Source organism: Sylvia atricapilla, chromosome 18, assembly GCF_009819655.1.
Source record: "Sylvia atricapilla isolate bSylAtr1 chromosome 18, bSylAtr1.pri, whole genome shotgun sequence".
Lineage (NCBI taxonomy): Eukaryota > Metazoa > Chordata > Aves > Passeriformes > Sylviidae > Sylvia > Sylvia atricapilla.
The window spans coordinates 10,299,266-10,321,649 of record NC_089157.1 but is presented as its reverse complement, the minus strand read 5'-3'; positions in this window follow the sequence as shown (position 1 = coordinate 10,321,649).

The window sequence follows — 22,384 nt, the reverse complement described above, 5'->3', positions numbered from 1 at the left end:
TGGGGTGTTCCAGTTTGGGGTCTGGTGGACAAAAGCACTAAATTTCTTGCTCAGAAATGAAACATTTTGAAATGATGACAATAACCCAGCTGAGCGTCCCTCTGTGAAGAGCAAAGAGCAGCCATGGTCCTCATGAGAGACTTTTTCTCACAGGACCCTCTCCTGGGTGTTTCAGTGCAAGCAACAACTTCCCTCCCAAAGCATCCCAAAGATGGATCTTGAAGGACTTGGTGATAAAGGAGAAGCAGAGGAGAAGCCTGTGTCTCACCAGCCACGCTCACAGGGGAACAGAGCACATTGGTGCCTCAGAAAAACGACCAGAAGGAGATACACAGACTCCTCCTGCTCTTCATCCACACACCAAGGGACTTGCATGGCCACTTCATCAGCCAAAACCTTTCTCCTGGCCCGTGTGCCCAAACCACTGCACTCCCAGTTCCTCTTCCCAGCGAGAACCTGCGGGTTTTTCTTTTCATTTCCACCCCCATCCTTCCTGGCCAGAGGACAACCCTCACCCCAGAACAGGCTCCAAGACAGGTAGTGCAAGGTGCCAGGGAGTGTTGCTTGATTAGAGGAAAGGATGAAAAGTGAGATGAAACCTCACTCCTTCCTGTTTCTTATGCCTTGTTAGAGGAAATCTTTTGGGGATGAGGAAAACTGAGAGCTTTAAGGCTTCTCTGTAAGAGAGAATTTAGAGCAGAAAAGGATTTTTCCTTGTAATTCAGCAGGTTATACATTGAAGTAAAAGAGTGCCCAATCAAATAATAAAAAATAATTTGTGAGCCATCTAATGCCTTGCCTGGTGCAGGAGAAGCATCATTTTGGTGATGAGCAGCCTGAGGAAGAGGAGGAGAGGCTGGTTCTGGGCAGAAGATGAAGTGATTGATTCTCCTTTCTGAGAAAGTCAGGGGAGGGTGGTTGAAAGCATCACACTTCCACTGGAAGATGCCCCAGTTACACATTGAAGACAAATCATGGCATTTCCCTCATTTGTTGCACCATCATCTTCTTCAGGGAGATCCAAAAAGCAGAATTTTCCTTGTTAGGGCTCGGCAGGTGGGATCTGCAAGAGCTTTCAGTGCTGCAAGTGGCCCATTCTCACCTTGCCCTTCCCCTGTGGGATGTTTCTGCTCCTGGGACACAGGGAATCAGGCTCAGCCCTGCAGGGTCTCCCTCTCCATGAAGCTGCTGGGTTTCTCCTGGAGAGCTCATGGTGCCAGCACAGCTTTGCTCTGCAGGGGAGGGGTGAGCAGAGGGGGAAGACAGAGAGAAGGGGAAGTGAGGGTGTGATAACATCTCCAACCAGCCCAGCAGAGCAGCTGGAATTCACCTGCCAGCCCCTGAGTCAGGCAGGAGGTCAGTGGGACCCACCTCTGTGGTTGGGGGGTTGCCTCCAGCAGAGCCAAGACCTGCTGTTCCAGTGAGGGAGCAGCACAGGGATCCCATCCCTGATCTTGGAGCTCTCAGTTTGCTGACACTGGAAAGGCATCAGAGAAGATAGGAGGATACTTATGCAAAGACTTCTATCAATGGGGAGGCCCATCTTCAAAGCTTTGATTTTACCAGGTGCTGGCACCCCTTCTGAGAGCTGCTCTTGCTTGGGGGGATTCCATCTCAAAGCCTTCACATCACAGGAAGGGGAGCCCTGCTTTGAAGAGTCTCACCAGCAACGGGCCAAACCTCTTATTTGCATTTCATTTTTGGCTGCGTGGAGCTCGTTGGCACCAAACAAGCATTTTGCAAACTTTTTAAAGCAACAAGGAGAAGTGTTTGCTGACACAGCTCAACACCAGGACTTGTGCATGTGCGTACAACTGAGAAAGTCACCAGCAGTCTGGGCAGGTGTGGATGTGCAAATTAGAGTTAGAACAAAGCAGTGGTGCATTTGGAGTATGCCCATCAAGTTGCAACAAGCTGGAGTTAATGTTAAATTAAGGGATGTACTTCCAGCATTTGCACTTGGCAGCTGGTTTGATTTCTGAAGTGAAGCCATGAAGAGGACTTGAAGTTGAGCTTATTTTAAGGCTGTCTTGTTTGAGTGGCTTTGCTGATGGTCCTGGGAATCTGTGTCACGTTGGACTCCAGCAGAATTTCTGCTGGATCCTCAGCACAGCCAGTGGGGCCTGCCTGGCCAGGGAGCAGCATCTTGCAGTATTTCAGAAGCACAAAAGGCATTGCCAAAGGCCACTCAAACTTGTTTTTAACTTCAACTTTACAACTTTATCCAACTCAGAGTTTCTTTAATTTCCTAAAGGTTCTTAGAATATAGGGCAGCGCTGACATAATCAAAGCAGCCAAGTCTCCTGGCTCAGACACCATCTTTGACCTTTCCGTGCTTCATTTTCCCTCTGTCACTTACTTTTCAGTGAAATTGAAGAGCTTCACCCTCTAGTGTCTGAGGAGGAGTTTGGAAGGCGTTTAAGAAATGAAGGTCATTAGACATTACCTTTCCTGCTGCAAGCCCTTGCATGATGCACAGAGAGGATTATTATGCCCTTGCCCTTTGGTGTAAACAAACCTTGGAGCTGTTCTCTGCCATGTAACCAGAACAAAGCCCTTTGCATCGTTAAACCTCCGACATGAGAGACTCAAGGAAAGCCTATTTACCATGCAGAACACAAGAAAGGTTCCCGAATAATCCAAGACAAAACGTCTGTGCTGGGAAAGTACAGAGGTGGGACTGCTGGTTTCCCTTTTATGAGGATCCCCATATTCCCCAGCTCCCTGCTGGGCTGGCACAAAGAACCTGGAGCTGCTGGTCCTCCCTGCTCTGCTCCCTGGCCACAGAGGACTTCAAGAGGATGCAGCAAATCTGACATCATGCTCAAAAATTTTTTGTGTAGTGGGTGATCTCTTGGTGCCTGGGGGCAGGTCGACAAAAAAGAGGGTTCCCAGGGAGGCAGAGCTTTACACTGAACCCTTAAGACACAGAGAAACAGCTTTGAACTGTGTGTGACTTGGGTTCTGCTGCAGCACAGATGGTTTGGTTGGGCCGGGGTTGAGGCCAAGGACTTGGTTCAGGTCAACACACCCATGGAGGGGCTCAGAGGCAGCTCAGCCTCCCCCAGAGGAGCCAAGGCCAGAACGTGGCTGCTGTGCCAGCAAGACTCCAGGAACTTTCCATCCTAGTGCCCATCTCAGCACCCTTTCCATGCACAGCACTCGTAGGCAGCACAGGGGTATAAACCAGAGCTCGTTTTGCCATTTCCATCTTTCAATCCTTCTGTTTGACCCTCCAAGCACAGCTTGGCCGTGTGGCAGCGTGAGGAGATGGCTCTGTCCCCGGTGTGGTGGGTGTGGGATGTGGCTGGCAGGGACTTTGCAGGGCTGCTGCTCTCCCCATCAAAGCCTGGCGCTCAAAGCCCCGTGCCTGGCTGAGGTGCTGCCCGGAGGGTCTGCAAGGGCACCTCTCCTGCTTCTTTGTTTAAATGCTGGCCCATTTGTTGACTCGGAGGCACCCACTCCTTAGCAGAGGCAGCAGCACTGAAATCGTGGCTCGCTCTAATGAGCGTCCCTTCAATAACCATTGCCCTGATTTTTGATACCTGGAGAGAAGATGCACCAGCTAGGGAAGGATTTATCAAAAACACGCCACTGACTAGACATCAGAGGGAACCTCAAAGGGACAGTGAACTAGAACAAAGAACAAAAACATTTACAGAAGTGCTACGCTGAAAAAAAGGGAAAGGGAAAAACTGTACTAACAACAGTAACAAGGTCAGCTATAAAACCAGAATTAAAAGGCACTGCTGGGGAAAAGACGACGACTCAAAAAAGCACCAAGAACTAAGAACACAGCTTGCCAATCAGATCTACACAGATTCCCCTTGATATCTTCCCACTAACAGGCTTTCCTGCAGGACAAGTAAAAAGTTTAAGCGGCCGGCTCTGTAAAGGTGGGCTGGAAGCAGGAAAGCAGATTCACAGCTTTTAACACAGATTCAGGTTCTCCATCAATGGGATGGCTCAGAGGCTCAGAGGCTTGGCAAGGGGAGCTGTGCAGCAGCCAGGAACAGGAGCAGCCCTCCAGCAAGGCACATTTAGGGCAGTTGGACAATTTGAATAATTATTAATGGAGGTTGACACCTGAATGGAGTGGCTGGTGCTGCCTCTGCCAGTTGCAGCCTGGGGGGACACTGCTGTAAATCTGTGCAAATAAAAGTCCAGCCCTGAGCTCCACTAAACTGGAACTAAAATTAGGATGGGTTGAAATCTTGCAAAAAAACCCCACACTTCCTGCAGAAATGGAAGTTTTCTACTCCATGGCGAAATAATTTAATTTCTTCTTTAAATTTCAGTCTCTGGCAATATGAAAGTTTTCAAGATTCAAGGAAAATACCCCAGAGGCTTTTCTACACAGAAAGGCCCTGGCACAGCTGCTCTCTTTGTCTCCTGTCTAGATGCACTCATGCCACCTTCTGTGCATCCAGCCAAAGGGAAAGGATTTCTCTTCCTCCAACCCTTATCCATACCCCAGAGAACCTCTGGTTCCCTGTGGGGCATTCCCAGGTATGCCCCACATGAAAACCAGTGGAGGAAAATCAGCTTGAGATTTCAGTCCTGAATTTTCCCATTCCCTCATTGCTGAAGAGATCAAAATCGATTCATGGCCAATAGGGGCACCAAACTGTGAATACTGTGGGCACAGATAACAGAGGAACTTTCAGAGACAGATCAGCTTCTCAGCTTGGGCCTGTACCCCGGGCTCCTGAATGCTGCGACAGAAACTTTAAGAAAACTGAGTGACCTTCCCCCAGAAACAAGAGATTTTCAAGCTTCCAAGCCCTGATGTGACCCATCACACCCTGCCAGTTATGTCCCAGCTGGGCTGGAGCTGTGCTTGCACTGGGATGAGCAGATGGAGCCTTTACCTGCCCTGGGACACCTCCCTGACCTCTGCACACTCCATGTCCCACCAGCCTGGGCAGACCTCCTGAGTGAGGTGAGACTGGCCTCAAACATCTACACTGAGGCCACTGAACAGCTCAGAAAATGTCACAGAGCTTTAACTGCCTTCCACAGGGATATTCACTCTGCACAATCAGGGGAGCTGGTTACCCTGGCTGATCAGTGGGGATGGACAGGTTCCTCTGGAGGAGAATGAGAGCAGGATCTGACCTCCACTGCTCCTAAAGGAGCTCTGAACACCAAGACCAAATACCAGGCACTGTGAACACCCTGTAATCACACGCCTCCCACCAAGAGCTCTCCAAAATCAGGACGGCTTCTATGGGCTGGGCACTAATATTCCATTTTTAAAGCAGGTCCTGGCTGCTTTTTTCCCAGTGCCTTCGCTGTGAAGCTGTGCTTGTTAGTGAAAGTGAAGAGACTTTTGATTTCTAAAGCCAATGTTAGAATGAGCATTTCCCCGTGAGAGCACCTGGTTCTCGTGTTTAATGAGTAAACACAAGGAAACAGAGGCTTGAAGAATGATTGTTCCCAACATCATTACTTCTGAACCCGACATTAAAGCGAAGTAAAAGACAACAGCACAGCAGTTCTTTGTTTTTCCGCCGCTCTCCCTAAAAAATACCTTTAATGAGACGCATTTGAAGTCTAACATGGGGCCGTTCTCCTAGATTATAATTGATAAATCTTCCAAATTGGTGGGAGAAGGTGGGGGGGGTAAAGCATTGTGTAATAATTACTTGTTCCTTTTGAGGAAATAAATAAAATATGAAAAAAATAAACGTAATTACCGACGGGCGAAATGCGGGTTTCCCGCGGTTCCGCCGACCGAAGAGCGCGGAGCTGGGATTTCAAAAGTCTCTCTGCTGGTGCAGCATGACACACAAGGATGTTGCTGCTGCTCTCGTTTGTTTTCCAAGTGCCAACTCCTCCAGTCGGAGTCACTGGCTCGTTTGAAGTCCCCGCGTTTGCTCCCGTTGCCACAATTAATTTCGCTTTGAAAGGGAACAAATTGCCGCTCTTGTTGGGAGTGCGTCGGGAGGGCTTCTCCTGGCTGCCAAGGAGGGGACAGGGATGGTGTGCCTGGGGTCCCTGGGCATGGGGGGTGTCAGGGCCCTGCTCCCTGGCGTGGTGGGAGATGTGATTCACACTGTGCTCAGCAGACAGGTTTTCCCCAGCACGTCAGCCCCTCCTTATTCCATTCCCTGCACTCTCACCACTCATTATTTCAAATTTTTGTATAAAACCACACTAATCTCCTCTAAAGCCATCTCCAGCACCTCTCAGATGGGACAGTCCCTCAGTCCTGCTCTGCTTTGGGGGTTTAATCCCCGATCCTGCCCTGGGAGAGATGTGCACACCCACCCAAAGCCCAGAACAGCAGATGCCTTAAACCAGTTTTTAGGTCCTTGTTTTTGTGCTTCTCCATGAGGCAGCAAAGACCTGCTGGCCTTGGCAGGGTCACCACCTCCCTCTCCTTTCACTGGAGCATAATTCTTGCTCCAGCTGCTCAGAGAGAGGCAAAACTTACTGCAAGGGTGCCTAAAGACACTTAGACCTGAGAAATTCTCAGTTTCTCATGAGACACAAAGATTTTCTCTGAACTTTCAGCAAAGTGGTTTCACTGCCCTGTCTCTGGCTCAACTGTGTCCAGAATCTTCTGGGAATGACCCTCTTCTTCCCTCTGTAGCCTAGAAAGTTCATGCTCTGCTGCAGTCATTAATCATTTAGAAATTCTCAGCCAACCCACAGATAAAAGTTTTGTTCAGCCCTAAATTAGTTCAAGTTCCAGACTTCTGATTGTCAGATAAAGCTGTCAAATATATATTCAAATATCTATATTCATGCCTTCTAGACCTTTTTCTTTTCTTGCTTTTTTTAACCATTGCTTTGAACAACAACATGAAAATTTAATGGATTTAAAAGATTTCAAGCCAATTCTCCCCTTCCTAATTTTGTAAAATGTTATCATAAATGTTTTATGATGTTTAAAAAAAAAATAAATCGCTCCTTTAAGTAACAATTTGAATTTTTCATGCACAATGAAGACCTTTATCTTATTCACAGTTGTCATTTTCTGTTTAGCATCACAACACAATACTAATAAAAAAAATGCATTTGGAATGCCTTAAGCAGTTTTGCTGGTTTTAATGTATGGTACAGCTTTGTTCATGTTATTTCTTTCTATAGAGCATCCTCAGATCTTTGTTCTCTGAGAACATGATTTATTGGTTTTCAGGGAGGGCAGGTTACCTACAGAGCATGCTTTCCCTACAAAAAAACAATGGTGACTTTTTGATTCAAATACTGAGTGGCAAAATTCTAGCAAAGACAACCATCAGCACATTACTGTAGTTTTCTGAATTATAATAATTCAGTTTGATTCTGACCCTGCAAACTCCAGCCTTGATTAATACCCAAGGGCAATTTTCACTGAAGTGGTAGAAAGTATTTCACTATAAACCCAAAATATTTCACTACAAACCCAAAATACTTCACTGTAGACGCAGTGCTGGCCTGATGTGCTGTCAGCAAAGAAAACCTTTCTTGGTTAATGTCCCTCCTCATCCATTGGTCAAGAGTGTTTTTTCCATGAATAAAGGTGGAAAACCCCTGAAAACTCCTAATTTAAACCTAAACTGCAGGTGAATTAATCCTGGAGTAACGTGGACAGGGGCAGGGTGAGCAGCACCCCTGGGATCAGCCTCAGCATCCCAAATCCTCCAGGACAAAGCTCGCTCCCTGCGGGGCTGAAGAGAAGGAACAGATCTGTTGTGTCTCCCCATTGAACAGATTTGCAGCTTTTCCAGGCTCTGGGCTCAAAAGTGCAGCTCTTTCAAGTTCCCAGGCAGCAGATTTTTTTTTTTCCTCTCCATCTTCTGCTTTTGAGAATTCTAGGAGCATCTTCCATTAAATACGAAGATGTTTAGCCTTTTAACCCTCTAAACGTGATACCACAGGCTCGAGTGATCTATTGTCAGTTAAATTCACCCTCTACACTCTCTACTCCAGCCTCTCTCTTGTATTTTCCTCCCTGCTGTGTGCACTTATCCCTGCATTGAAAATATGCTTTTAAACTAACACACACTATTAGTTATTTTTAGGTATCAAAGACATTTTTCTCAAGATCTTTCTTCATTAATTCACTAATTCACTTTTTTTGTCTTGATCCCTTTTGCCCCATGTTCTTTATTGTCTCTTAACCCCGATGCTCAAAAGGCATCAGCACAGATTAACAGGGAGCCTGAGAGCTTCTGGAGAGCAGCATTTCATGTTCTCCTGCATCCTTTTAATCAGGTTTAAACTCTTGTGGCCTTCTGTTTAAGTTCAGTTTGAAAAGAGCTAGCAAGCCTCAAATGAAAGACCAAATGAAACACATCAGCATCCTCCCTTTTTTTTTTTCTATTTTGACACACATTACAAATACACAGCAACGTAATAGGAGCCAGGAAAAAAAATTAATGAGAAAGTTTTGCCCTTTCTATTAGATCTGTAAACAATTTTGCTTGAGCTGGTCAATAAAAGGGAGGAATCATAATGGTATGACAGAGAAAATCCTCCTGTCTCTTCTTCTGAATGGTGAAATAAGTATTGAGGGCAAGAGATAAGTGCTGCAGAAGATGTGCTGTAGACCTCTGGAACAGACATCTCTGGGAATCCACAGTAATAGATCCCAAACCTCAAACTCAAACGCTTCTCTGCTCAAATGCTTCTCCACTCTGGGGTTTTCAGTATTCAATCCCAGCAGTGCCTCTGAATTTGCAGCCTGAGTCCATCTCAAATGGCAACCCAGTCCTAAATAATACATTATTGTAAAAACTGTAACTCTATCCCCCACAGACTGCCTGCCCCAGTAATAGCTTCTTATTCCCAATTGCTTTTCCCATACCAGAATGAGCAAAGGCTGAGCTGGCAGTTAAAGGAAGAGATTGTGAGCTGGGGGTCTGGGGTCTAATCCCTGCCCAGCTCTTCATATATTTGGGGAAAACACTTTACTTTTTTCTGACCTGAAAAATAAGGTGGCACTTCTCCATGCTGGGACTTAGTTCACCAAACTTTGCAAATGGATTTGAAATCTATAACTGAAAAATACTCTTAAAAGGTCAAAATATAATTAGAAAATAGCTAATAACCTCTTCTTATTTTCTATTGCTGGGCCTGGCATAAGAAAAATAATTTAGACTCAAACCTCAGGGATCTCAGAAGACTCATGAGAAGCCTGAAGTGGCACAAGTCTTTTCCCTATGGATGTCCCAGGGACTGATTTGGACGGGCGCAGCCCTGAAATCCTTTCCTCCTTTGAGAGTTCCAGGATGTTTCCCAAGGCAGGGAGAACGAGGAGGCTGAAAGGGAAGGGAAGTCTCTTTGCCTTTAGCAAAGGGACCAGCAATGGAAGAGATATGCAGCCTTGGGACGAGAGGAAACTTCAAAGGGAGCTCCTGCCATTGTTGCCTGTCTTGAGCAAGGCCCTGGCAGTGACGGTGACAGACCTGAGCAGGGACACTGAAGAGAGGCTGGAGGCACCGGGGTCAGCCTGGGGTCTGTGACTTGGCAGTCAGTGCACAGAGCCAAGGACACACCAGGAGGAAAACGTGTCCTCAGAAAGCACCAGCAGCTCATTTGAGCAATGGAGACCAGCAGGGATTTCCTCCTCAAGCTCAGGGCTTTGGGCAGACCTCACTGCAGGGAGTGAGTGAGGTGAAGACCAGCAGGGATTTCCTCCCCAAGTTCAGGGCTTTGGGCAGACCTCACTGCAGGGAGTGAGTGAGGCCAGGACCTGCTGCAGCCCCACTGTCCTCCCCGAGCCACCGCTCCAGCTGCCCGCCTCGCATCTTCTGCTGCCTTCCAAAAAAACAGAAGAAAAACTCTCTGAGATTATGCTAAGCAGCAGATCCTTGTCACCCCACCTCTGCCAATCACCAGATAAAAGGAGTCATTATTTTAAGACCCCTGCAGATGTCTGTCTGTCTTTGGTAATGAGCCCACGAGCAGCCGCCATCGCCGTGGCACCGTTAATTGGAGCGCCCACGGTGCCGGCTGCCTGTTTGTGTCACACCAGACATTCCTCCTCCAGCAGCTTGGGTTTGCAGGCAGGCAGGCATGTCTGCACACATTTGGATCCAGGTGGCTCCAGAAAAGCCAGACCAGGCTCCTTTGGAAGGGCAGTGTTCTTCCAGAAACCTGCCCTGTGTCTGCTCCGGGGGCTGCGGTAGACAAAGTGTCCTGTTGGCTTTATGGAAACCAAGGCAACTGGCCACCCAAGCACTCCAGCTCCTGATGCCTGCCACCTGCAGCAATCAGCTCCATCAGGTAATTAATACCAGCCTTTCCTACCTGCGCTACTAGAACTGCTACAAAGAAAATGGGTATTGCTGCTTTTTTTAAAGAGTTTTCATGTGGTTACTGGGGCTTGTGGAAAAAAAAAAAAAAGAATAAAAAGAAAAAAAACCCCAACAAAACCAACCTGGCTCCCCCTCCAACAGCAGTCTGTACAAGTTGCTTTGTATTTTTCTCCTCTCATACCCCCTTCCATGAGTTTAGGGCTTTCAAGTCATGTAATGTTTCGACGTGGCACTGGGAGAACACCAAAAGAACAGAATCATCACAAGGATGTTTGAAAACTCTACAAAGCTCTTCAGCAGCAGGGCAAGGTTAGTTAGCAGCTTTGTTTAGCTCAGTTTCATCGTGGAATTTATTTACCAGAGAAAATTGAGCTTCTAGATGCCACATCTGGTTTTCCAGGGAGGGTGTTCCAGCTTTTTTTTTTTTTTTTTTCCAAAAAGCAAGGAAAAGGGAAAAGCCCAAACCTGTGGCTGTCCAGAGGGAGCTTTACATGGCAGCTGGCCCAAGTTACACATCCAGTCAGTGGCTGAGTATTAAATCAGACAAATAAGACATTTCTTCACCCCGTTTCCATCACTGCTTTGCTCCTTCTTTCTGCCACCTCAATCCCTGGGCCATCTAGTGCTCTGCTTGGAGAGCAGCAAGGCAAGAATTTAGAGATTTCCTTTCTGTCTAAGCCATGTGGTCTACTGTTTCCTATCAGCCTTCATGAGACCCTCAGAGATGTCTAATTAACAGATAACTGATAGCTCAGGGGCTTGGGTGACCTTCAAAGACCTAAGACAGCCTACACAGAGAAGATCAGGTCTGGACCAGCACCCTGCAACTTGAAATTTCAGCTTAAAGTAGCCTTCCCTACAGAAATGCAAAGGATGGTGTGATGATAATTATGCTCTGTGCAAAACTTCTCATCCTATTTCTGCCTTGACCCTTGGCAGCTCCATCGTAGTGGATCTTGCTGTTCTCTCCTCCAGAGGTGATTACTGTGAATAAAGGGACCTTCTGCCAACAACACGTTGGTTTCTCAGCTCTGTGATCAAGGGGGACCAGATGTGGCGAGTTGCATCCTGCAGCAGAGCACAGCTGGATCCAAACACACCCCTGCAGATGTGGCACGGCTCCCACAGCATCAGCATGGGCACCAAAACTCCCAAACAGCCAGGAGCTGCCTTCAGCCACTCTGCTTGGTTTTACTGTGGCTGAATTTCAGGTTTCTCAGGCTGCTGCTGACTTATTCCCTCTCCAGCTTTCCACAAAGGATCAGCATTTCCAGGGGCAGCCCAGAAAGTGCAGCCCCTCTCCAGACCTTGGGGAGGGAAGAGCGAGGAAATCAGTGCTACAGCTCCAAAGTGATCAGCCAGCCACAAATTACAGCTCAAGAAGGGACGTCTGGACCTGAGCACACAAGGGATTTTTGTTGAGGGTTTCTTTCTTGTTGTTGTTTTGGAGTTTTTATGAGCTAGCAGGAAGCTGTCTCCTCTCCGAGATCAGGTTTAGCAGCTGAGGGATGTGGTTGAAGTGGAAGTCAAGGCCCACAGTGCCTTTTCCTAGTTCTAGGAATAGAAGGAAATATCTGGTGTCTGTGCAGGAGAGAGGAGAGTTATTCCAGCCCTGCACATCCCAAGGTGAACCTGGATTCAGCCCTTGCTGCCTTCTCCTCCCCACCAAGGCACTGCAAGGTGGAGTGCTGAAGTTGGGACCTCAGTGGGAAGGAACACATGACTCAAAAGCAGTTGGAAAGGCTCTCTTTTCAATTCCTCTGAACAAAGTATTTCTTTTGAAATGGAAGTTTTCTGATTCCTGAGGTTCACATTAAGATGTGATGTATCAAATGCCCATCAGCCACATCTGACCTTACTCCGTGAGAACATTCAGGCACACTTCTGAAGGGCTGAGATGAATACATGAGACACAAGATTTCCCAAAGGTCTGCCCATATCTAAACTAAATTTCTTTTATTTCAGTGAAACTGAAGAACCCTTCTGTAAATCCTGCAAATCACCTCCTGATTAGTTAGGCACATAAATACCTTTAGAACCATGGGCCTGCAGCTGGGATCCATCCTGCCACATGCCAGTCAAGTGTCTGATCTATCCAGTCACACAGGCAGCTCCTACCATCAGGGGAGAGTGGACATCACCACAGGGCATCTCCTCAAACCTCTGCTGAATGTCAGTCTAAGGGCTGAGACCTCTCCCTTGGGGGCACCATCTCTGTCTGTTCACCACAGAGGGAGCCAAGATGTCTAATTCCATCTGCTTAAAAGTTCTGCCTAAGTTAAAAGAGACAGATCCCACCCTTCCCAACCACACTGGTGAGATGAGTCAGTGATGCTGAGAACATTCTGCAAGGCCTTTTCTGAATCTGCCCACAGGACAGCAGCACACAAGGTGCTTTGGGCTGGTGCCTGGCAGGAATGCTCAGAGTTTACCAGCAGGAAAGCTCTCCAGTAATGAAGTTTGAAGTTGAAAGCCTTGAATGTTACCCGAAAGCAAATTTCAGATCAAATGTTTCAAGTATTTTGTTAGTCAATCACCCAAGATAGTCGGGAGGAAAGAGAAGCATTAACCCTAAGACAGAGCTCTTTTGCCAGCAGTGATGGAACGCTGAAGTTTAACTCTTTCAGAATAACCAGAGAGGAGAAATAAGGTACAAAGGCACGGAGAAGTAATTAAAAATAATGAATAAAGGTGGTTTTCTCTTTAACTGACCATCTGCAGCAATGTAAGTTTTGAAAACCTCTCCACTTCAAGGAAAAAGTTCATCATCTTTTCTTCAGACATCAGCATTGGAAACATCAGCTGCAGCCTGAGAGCAACCAGCTCGACTGGGAAGTGAAAGCAGTGGGGAATTGTGGCTCACTCTGAAGCAATGGAGCAGCAGAGGATCACCTCAAGGAACATGCCAGGGAGTTAGCAACACCCCCTAGAAAAGGCCACTCCAAGAGCACAGCCTCATCCATCACGGCCCACTGAGGACAGCTTTACAGCCAGCAGGGCCCAGGCTGGTTATTACAACACAGCAGTGTGGGATTCACAGAGCAAAAGGCACTGGGAGGCACAGCCTGAGGGCTGGGATCTGCATTTCCATCCTCACAGGGAGCAGGGGCTGGTGCTGCTCACCAGGGTGGACACAGCCCCTCTCCTTGCAAGGCAGGAGGGAGCTGAGCACCAAACACATCAAAGGCTCTCCCTGTGGGCTGCTGTGCCACATGGACACAGCTCCTGGACACCTGGATCCCCTGTGGGATGGGGACTGGGGGATCTCTCCCTCGCCCTGCAGCACGAAGCATGCACCAGGCCAGGAAAAACAGATGGAAAGGCTCTGCTGCTGGCTCTGCTGCTGGCCACGCTTTGTCTGCATCCAGCACACTCTGAGCAGTGGCTTTAAACCCAACCCGGGCCCCAGGACACTGTGCTGGGATCTCCCTCCAAGTGCAGGGACCTCAGAGTCTGGGAAAGCCAATGCCTGGGATAGAACTGAGATCTTGAACTAGAATATCCTCATTAATTATGACTTTGCAGGGAGGTTGCCAATGGGAAAGAATTTCACAGATGCAAGAGCTGTATCTTACTCCATCCCTTCCTTTTATGCTTCAAAAGAAAGGCCAAATGATCTAGTAGCATATGAAGCTTCTAATTATTCCCAAAGCCCTTGGTTCTTCCAGCATGAAGGGCCAGAGTTAAATTCTCCCTGGAAAGGTAACAGAGCGTGGATCCCGACATGGAAACAGCCAAGAAGTCAGGATGTTTGCAGTCTGTGAGAAAGGCCTGAGACCCTGTATGTCAATATTTAGAAGTCCATCCAAAGTCCTGAGTTCTAAACTTAGCTCCAAACACAGCACATCCAGATCTGAATCTGTTTTGTCTCTGGCAAAATACACGCCCTGCAAATTTTATTATTTATTCATCTCATTTGTTTTCCTTGGTCATCCTAGACACAGGATGGGAATTATTTTTCAGACAGGATTCTGGGTAGATGCAATTAGGCTTTTATCATTATGGGAAAAGGGTGTTCTGCAAAAGTGAGATTTGGAGAGAGGATATGAAGGCTTCCCAAGGCAGTCATGGCATTTGACACTGGCTGAGCAGCGGCTCCTCAGTGTGAGGGGACAAAGCTCAGGACCTGCCCAGTGCAGTGAGCGTAGGGATTTCTGAGGGGAGACAGGATTTTGGAGCCTGGCAGCTCTGGGATCAGGTCCTTCCCACCTGTACAACACATCTGCTGAGTGGTGGGTGCTGAACAGTCCCCACAGGACACAGTCTACTCCTCTAACATGTGATTCTCACAGGAATTTCCACCTGAACTCTGCTTTTCAGGAAGTTCCATGGTCCTATCCATGGATTTGATCACTGCAGGGATATGCCCAATGGGCTGATGTCTCCCAGGAAGTCTAGGAAGTACAAACCTGTCAAATACCAGCTCAAGACATCATTTCTCAGTTATCCTTTGATTTCTTCAGCACCAGAATCAAGCCAACTTTGACTCCTGGGAGTAAAGAACATCCTCAGAACTCCACTAAAGCTTCCCAAAGAGAGGTTGGGCTGCTCCAAGGGCCTGTTGGAGCAGAGGAAAGGACTAACACTGAATGTTGGTGGCTTCTTGCCCAGGTGCATCCAGAAGAACCCACAGATGGCTGGATGTTCAGCTCAGGGGTGTGATGGAAGGACAGGAGTGACCACAGCAGTCAGAGCACAACCCAGAGCAGACAAGGAAAAGCAATCTGAGTTCTGGAGAAAACCAACAGAGATCCCAGGACACAGCCCAAATATAGACCCTGCAGGGAAGCCCAGCTGTCAGGGAGCAGGGGCTGTGCCACAGAGCACGGCCAGCACCGACAGCCAGGGGCTGGGCAGCCCAGCAGCTCCTGCTCTGCTCCCCACAGGAACGCTGACAGCTTGTCTTTTCCCAGGCCTTTGGTACGAGGAGAGCAACGGCTTGGGTTTGCTTTATAGTTCCCATGATATCAGGAGTTAATTGTAAGCAGCACATTCCCTCTCCCAGTGCCTCCAAGGGCCGGAGCTGGGGTGGGGAACACACTCGCCTCTCTTGGCTCCACGTTCCCAACGTGGCTTTGAAACTATTTGCATTTCAACATTTCTGTGCTCAGGCTGTTTGCTAGCCATGAGCTCAGCTGACAGACACCCTGGGTCCAGGGCAGAGAGAGAGAGAAGGGAAGGAAGTCCTGGTGTGGTCACCAGGAGTTGAGCCCAGCGTGCTCGAAACCACCCAAACCCAGGCTGGGGAGGGAGAGATAAAAGTGTCAACATACATTTGTGTCAGGAGTATGTTTGCATACAACACATAAAACTGATGAGATCCATTCAACAGTCACACATTCAGCATGGAAAATGTGGTTCTTGGAAGAGCTGCTGGTTGAAGCAAGTGGCCCATCCCATCAGATTGCAAGGAGAGCTCTCCCAGCCCTTCAGCTCAAGGGGGAATGGCTACAGCTGATAGAAGGTTGTTGTACTAATATTTGTAATTCCTTTGTGAGCCTCAAATCGTGAGTACCACTAGAGGAGGGCAAAACATTATATCAGCAAGAGCCGGTTGTTATCTCCCCCTCTTGTGGTCTCTTGCAGGTTGTGGCTGCTCCATGGATGGGCTGTTCCTGCTGCTCAGTATTTGGCTTCCTTTTGCTTTCACCCTGACTGAAACCTGGAGACTGGAAATGCCAAGTGCCTGCATCCACTTTCCTGCCCAGGAGAGGCACCCATGACCTTCCCCATATCTCCTCCCTTATCAGTGAGCTCTACCCACTTTAGTACAGGCACAAAAAGGGAAGAGCCTTGAGCTGGAACATGGGTTCAGTCCAACACTTAGATCCTGAGAATGGAAAACTCACAGTCCCTCAAGAGGAGAGAGGCTGGGTTGTGGTTTCTGGAGGGAGAAATTTAATACAAGCTTGTAGAGTAAATAAACTGCAACCTCATCCCTACGTCTGGTGTGTGAGAACCTTTGGACCAGGCAGAGGGAAAGAAATCCTGTCCCTGATGGTGCTGGAGTGAGGAGCAAAGTGGAACCAGATGCAAGGCTGGGATGGGCCCAGGCTGGGGCCATGGAAGGGCACTGCTCCTGCACAGGGACCCGGTGTGCTCCGGTGGCTGTGTCCCCTGCTAACTCTGGGATAGGCAATGGGATGGGAAATAGGGTAGGGAATGGGATGGGCAATGGGAATGGGATGGGCAATAGGGTGGGCAATGGGATGGGGAATGGGATGAGGAATGGGGTAGGCAATAGAGTAGGCAATGGGATGGGCAATGGAATGAGAAAAGGGGTAGGGAATGGGAAGAGTAGTGGGATGGGGAACGGGATATGGAGTAGGATGGGCAATGGGATGGGCAATGGGATATAGAATGGGATAGAGAGTGGGATGGGGAAGGAAATGGACGATGGGATAGAGGTGTGAGCAATGGGATTGGGAATAGGATGGGGAATGAGATGGGCAATGGGATGGGGCAATGGGATGGGGCAGTGGGATGGGCAATGGGATGGGGCAACGGGATGGGCAGTGAGATGGGGCAATGGGATGGGCAATGGGATGGGCAATGGGATGGGCAATGGGATGGGCAATGGGATGGGGCAGTGGGATGGGGCAGTGGGATGGGCAATGGGATGGGCAATGGGATGGGCAATGGGATGGGCAGTGAGATGGGGCAATGGGATGGGCAATGGGATGGGCAGTGGGATGGGCAGTGGGATGGGCAGTGGGATGGGCAGTGGGATGGGGCAGTGGGATGGGCAGTGAGATGGGGCAATGGGATGGGGCAGTGGGATGGGCAATGGGATGGGGCAGTGGGATGGGGCAGTGGGATGGGCAATGGGATGGGCAATGGGATGGGCAATGGGATGGGCAGTGAGATGGGGCAATGGGATGGGCAATGGGATGGGCAGTGGGATGGGCAGTGGGATGGTGCAATGGGATGGGCAATGGGATGGGGGTGACTCTTCCCATGCTGTCCCCTGCCAGCATGGTGATCACTGTGGCTCGGGCAGGAGGCAGCTCTGAGGGGCAGGGACAGGAAATTTCCTAAACCCTCTTTTATCCACAAGGACACTCAAGTGTCACAGAGCAAGAATCAGGCTGCAGAGCATCATTGTTAACTTAAAAAATACTCACCACAAACTTCCCCAGCTACACAGGACTGAGCTGAAGCCATCCCAGTAGATCAGAGTTTAAAGTTGGTGGCCAGTTCTGTCAACTGCTGGTCCTGGGTTTTAATTTCCTGAAGTGTCTCATTTCTCTCCCTCGCCAAAGGGAGCTGGGAAAAAATCCTCTTTCTCCCTTTTTTCCTCCCCTCTTCACAGTTGCTCTTTGAGTAAGGCCATACCTAACAATTATTCAGGAAAACATTATGTTGACATTACTGTTTAGAAAATAAAAAAGAGTTTTTAAAGCTAGAGAGTAACATCATGACCATACAGCACTAGTGAATGATTAAAAATTTAGATGACTGCCTTTGAAACAATAAAAAGCTTTCGAAGCTTCTTAATGAGCAGCTATCAGAAATAAAGCATTTAAAACTTCAGAAAGTGCCTCTGTGGAAATTTCATTGTCTTTGATGCTGTAAAATAACTGCAGGGTGGATTCATTTCAAGTTCTTTTTAGCATACTGGTCGTTTAGAAATATTGGGAGATATCTTTCTTAGCAATATGTGGGGAAAACAATGTCTTGGTCGCTTTCATTTATCTGCAATTTGACAGGAGTGCAGTTTATTAACTTGAAAAGAGACAGATACATTATCTGAAACACAGAGAGTATAGTGGGTATTGCCTCCTTTTTATACCAGTGGGAGTCCATGACACTTTGAACTTGCTCACCATTAAACGCCTTCCTGAGTTGTTGAAGAGGCCTTTAAAAAGGGAGCCTGTGCATTTATGATGTAAATTCGTTATTTTGACAGTCTTTGAAATCTGTCATATTCACGTCCAATTTAATGCACCGCAAAAATTCTTTTCTTTTAAAATACTTTTCTTTTAAGATTTCAAAGCCATTTTCATGTAGAAAACTATTGTTATACCTAATATATCCTGAAAGTGTTTTAGCAAAGGAACTTATATGATTCTGTTTTAAGTCATGTCAGGTTTTAAAACATGTCATTTCTTCAAATAAGCTTTGACCACACCGTCTTTTTTTTTTTTTTTTTTTTTTTTTTTTTCATTAGTTAAAGTGCACTTGATTTCCATGGATACAATTAGTCAGAATATCTGCTATAGGATCATCATTGGATCAAACAGGGTCCTTTCAGGCTGTATTCCACGGAGCAATTGCCCACATATCTGAGATCAATACAGCCCAGCACACGGGTAGGGAGATGCAGGGAGCTGAGGGCTGGTTGGGAAAGTGGAGGATTGTACTGAAGCACAGCACATTTAACGAGAACCCGGGCCAGTGGGAAAATTAAACAGCTCCTTTTAAAATGATGAGCTCTGAGTATTTACTCTGAACGTGGAGTGGGGCGAGGAGGAGCAGGACAGGAGGGGGTCGGGAGGCATCTGATGAAATCCAAGTTCAGTTTATTTCTGGTCAAACCCAAGCCTCACACATTTCAACTCAATCTTCAATCCAAACAAACCTCCTTAGGCTTGCTAATCCTCATTACACAGTGGATTTTAGCTGTACCTGCACTTCTTTATCAGTTTGCAAGATATTTTCAGCCGGTACAGAGGTCTTCATGCAGCTCTGCTTCAAAGCCGTGTACAGAGGAGGTTCTGCGCGGAGTTTCAGAGAGTATTTTCATTTACAGATGCCTTATCACTTTGGGAGAGGGGGTTGATGAGCAGGGGGAACACATTCCTCCAAAGCAGCCCAGAATCATCCTAATCTAGGGAAACGATCAAATAAGAGTTTCAAAGATCTCCCACTACAAAGGAAGGCATTAAGCTCACTCCTTGCCTGCCCAGACTCCAGGGCTGTTTTGGAATACATGGAAATATCTCTGTAGCACGAAGGAACCTTCCACTGATGGTTTAAGCACCATTTCACACGTCCCCAGTGGCTGGGTTTAAAATGCAGTGCACCACGATTGAGATAAACCAGGAGAATCATTACTTCAGTGGCATTTAACCCTATAATTGGGTGGGTTTTTTTGGGCCCTGATTTTATAAGGTCACCCTGTTATTTCCTTTTCTGGCTGGCTTGTGATGGTGCTCTCACATGTTATTACTCCCTTCCATCACAAGGAATGATATTTCGGGACTGAAAGGGCGACAGATTTGTAAGGACTGTCCTTTCCCACACTGTGATTGTCTGAAAGCTTCAAACAGCCAAAGGCTGAGTGCAAATGTGCTTTAGATGGTGTCTCTGGGGCAGAAATCCCACCTGGTCTAGGGGGTAGAAAAGAACTGTAAGGATCTGATTATTTCATGGTTAGATCACCTCATCCCCCTGCGAAGGGAGGATATCCTTTCCTGATAGAGCTTGTATCAGATATTAAACCAATACTACACTTGATCTCAGCAAAAAAAAAGGCCATTAAATCTCACAACTTGAAAAAGGCATCTTGCTCCTTGAAGCAGGGAATCCTGCAGTGCCTGCTGCCTGCTAACCCGACGGCCCGGCTGAATTCATCTCTGCTGTCATTTCCCCCAGTCTCTGGTTTCACTGGCACGAGCAAAACCTTGGGCTGCATGAGAAAATACTTTGAAATGGTGCCTAATTGACTTGGGCCTGGTTCAGGACATAGTACACCACACAAACCACCATAACATCAATCAGAGGCACAGAGGATGTCCCCATGTTTGGCTTAAACTACAGGGTATTTCCTTTGCCAAAAGCATTTTAATCACACTTAAGTATAGGTTTGCCGTGGCGAAAAAGACAGACCTATTCCAGTCGTTGATTTTTCCCACAGAAGGAAACTTCTGTCAGGCATCCCAGGAAACAGCCCCGGGTTCATTGCACCAACTGCACTGACTTCACCAGCCTTATCGTGCCTCTCCTCTTTTTACTCCCACAAAAATGGTGTTTCTGCGGTCTGCAAGAGGAATATTTCCATCCAAGTTTGATGGCATTAAGCTTAGCCTCTGGGATCTACTCTCTCCCACTTTCCTCTTGGGTTTTGTGCCCTTTCCCCTCGCTCCCCCTCCCCAGTCAGTGCTCTGATAGTGCCTCTCTGGTAAAGGAGAAACAGGATATAAAAAAATGTTATTTCAAGGAGGCTGCTGAAAACAGGCAAAACCTGTGGATCTCTTGGGCATGACTGCCCTGAACAACAGAGCTGGTCTGCACCCAAAAATATGGCATTTTCATGTCTCAACACTGTCACAGATGAACTAATCACTTACTTAATGTCATTGTAAAACACCACTGTTGGGTTTAAACATCTCAATTTTCAGTCACGCAAATGTCCTCATTGAATATTTTCACTAAACTTTGAGCAACCTCTGTGAAAACCAAATCTAAGGAATCACAAACTGCATCTGGAAAGCCAAACTCATGGGCTAGAAACCAACCAAGGGCTTGATCCCCTTCAGAGCAACATCTCAGGGGCAGCACCACCTGTTTTTGGGCTGGTTCCAGGAGCAGTGAGGCTGTGGACTGTGCTACCAGTGTGCATTGCCAGAGCTGGAATTAGCAAGAAACTAAAGTCATGCCTGGGCATGCCAGGAACAATCATTAATAGCCCTTTCAGGCATCATCTCCATTGCTCAGTGCACAAAAGGACGTCATTTTTTATCTTTCGCTCGATATAAAACAGGGATGATTTGCTTACAAATATCAGCAAGAGAAAGGGGGGCACAAGCCCATGTTAAACCACTCTGATAAATCAGACATACAGCAGGGGAAAGGATGAGACAGTGGATGAGAATAAAAGCACCACCCTGTAAAAAACCCCTCTGAAATACATTGGTGTGTTGTCTTGCATTGGTGTGCAGGGAGCAGAGCAAACACATAAATGACAATTAACATCCCAGTTGCCACTGGCCTCAATTTCTGACCCACTGAGATGCCACCTCTGGGAATAGTCATGAAATCAGTATTTTATTGGAAAGAGGGTTCAGGGGTAATTCCAGCTGGACAAAGCTGGCCGGTGAAGCACACACACGTGTCAAAGGGGGGAAGGACATTTCCCTGGAGCTTCAGCCATCACTCCTGCTCTGTTGGCACAAGGGGGCTGTGCTCATGGACTCCACAGCATCCAGGACAACAGGAGCTGAGCCTCACGTGCCCAGCTCCAAACTGGCTTGGATTGAGGAGCAAAATCCACTGCTAAATCCAGAGTTTTGGCAAGAAGCCCCACTCAATAGCGCAGGCCACAGAATCCTGCCCTCCATTTCCAAATGGCCTGCAGGCACAGCCAGTGCCCTGCCCTGGAGGGAAAACCAGCTGCTTCCAGGGAAAACCAGAAGGAACAAATGTTCTCCTGTGGCCCTCTGTCCCAGAGTCACAGCCCTGTGTCCTGATCCAGAGCCCTGGACCTCCCACCAGCACCCCTGGGAATGGAAGGAACAACCACTCGGCCAAATTTGGGAAGGAACAACTCGGCTTAATACAAATATTGCCCAACGATGTGAAAGGGCTCAGGGACACATGGCTGCAACTCCTGAGCAAATCCAAGCCAAGGCAAGATCAAGGAATCCTGCTCTGTTGGGCAACATCAGCCAGAGAACAAACCCAAGGAGTCACTGAGGAACACCACGGCACTGGGAGACACGCCAGGACATCCTGGTGGGGCAGATCCGTGCCTAAGGGTAATGGTGACAGAGAGGAAGCTGTGAATGGAGTGGCCTTGCACACACTTCCCACAGCTTCGTGCTCCTCTGTTCCCTGCTCCCCACCTTCACCTGCACAAGGATGCTCATGCCCAACCCAGTGAGGTGCTTTAGGTTCGGCCAGGCTCTCCCAACATCCCTTCTGCTAAAATTCACTTGATATTTTTGCTATTGATTTTTCATCTGGTTTGTTTTTGTTTTTTTTTTTTTTTTGGTTGGTGTTTTTGTTTGTTTTTTTTTTTTTAATGTCCCCTGAAACAGTCTGCAAATGCAAATCCCGCTGTTAGGATTGTTGAAAGAAATCAAAAATTGAAAAAAAAAATAATAATAATAAAGAAAAATCAGAAGGAAAACATAAAAAGTAAGAGGCAATGAAATATCTCCCAGACGGAAAGGGAAAGAGTAAAACTGCAA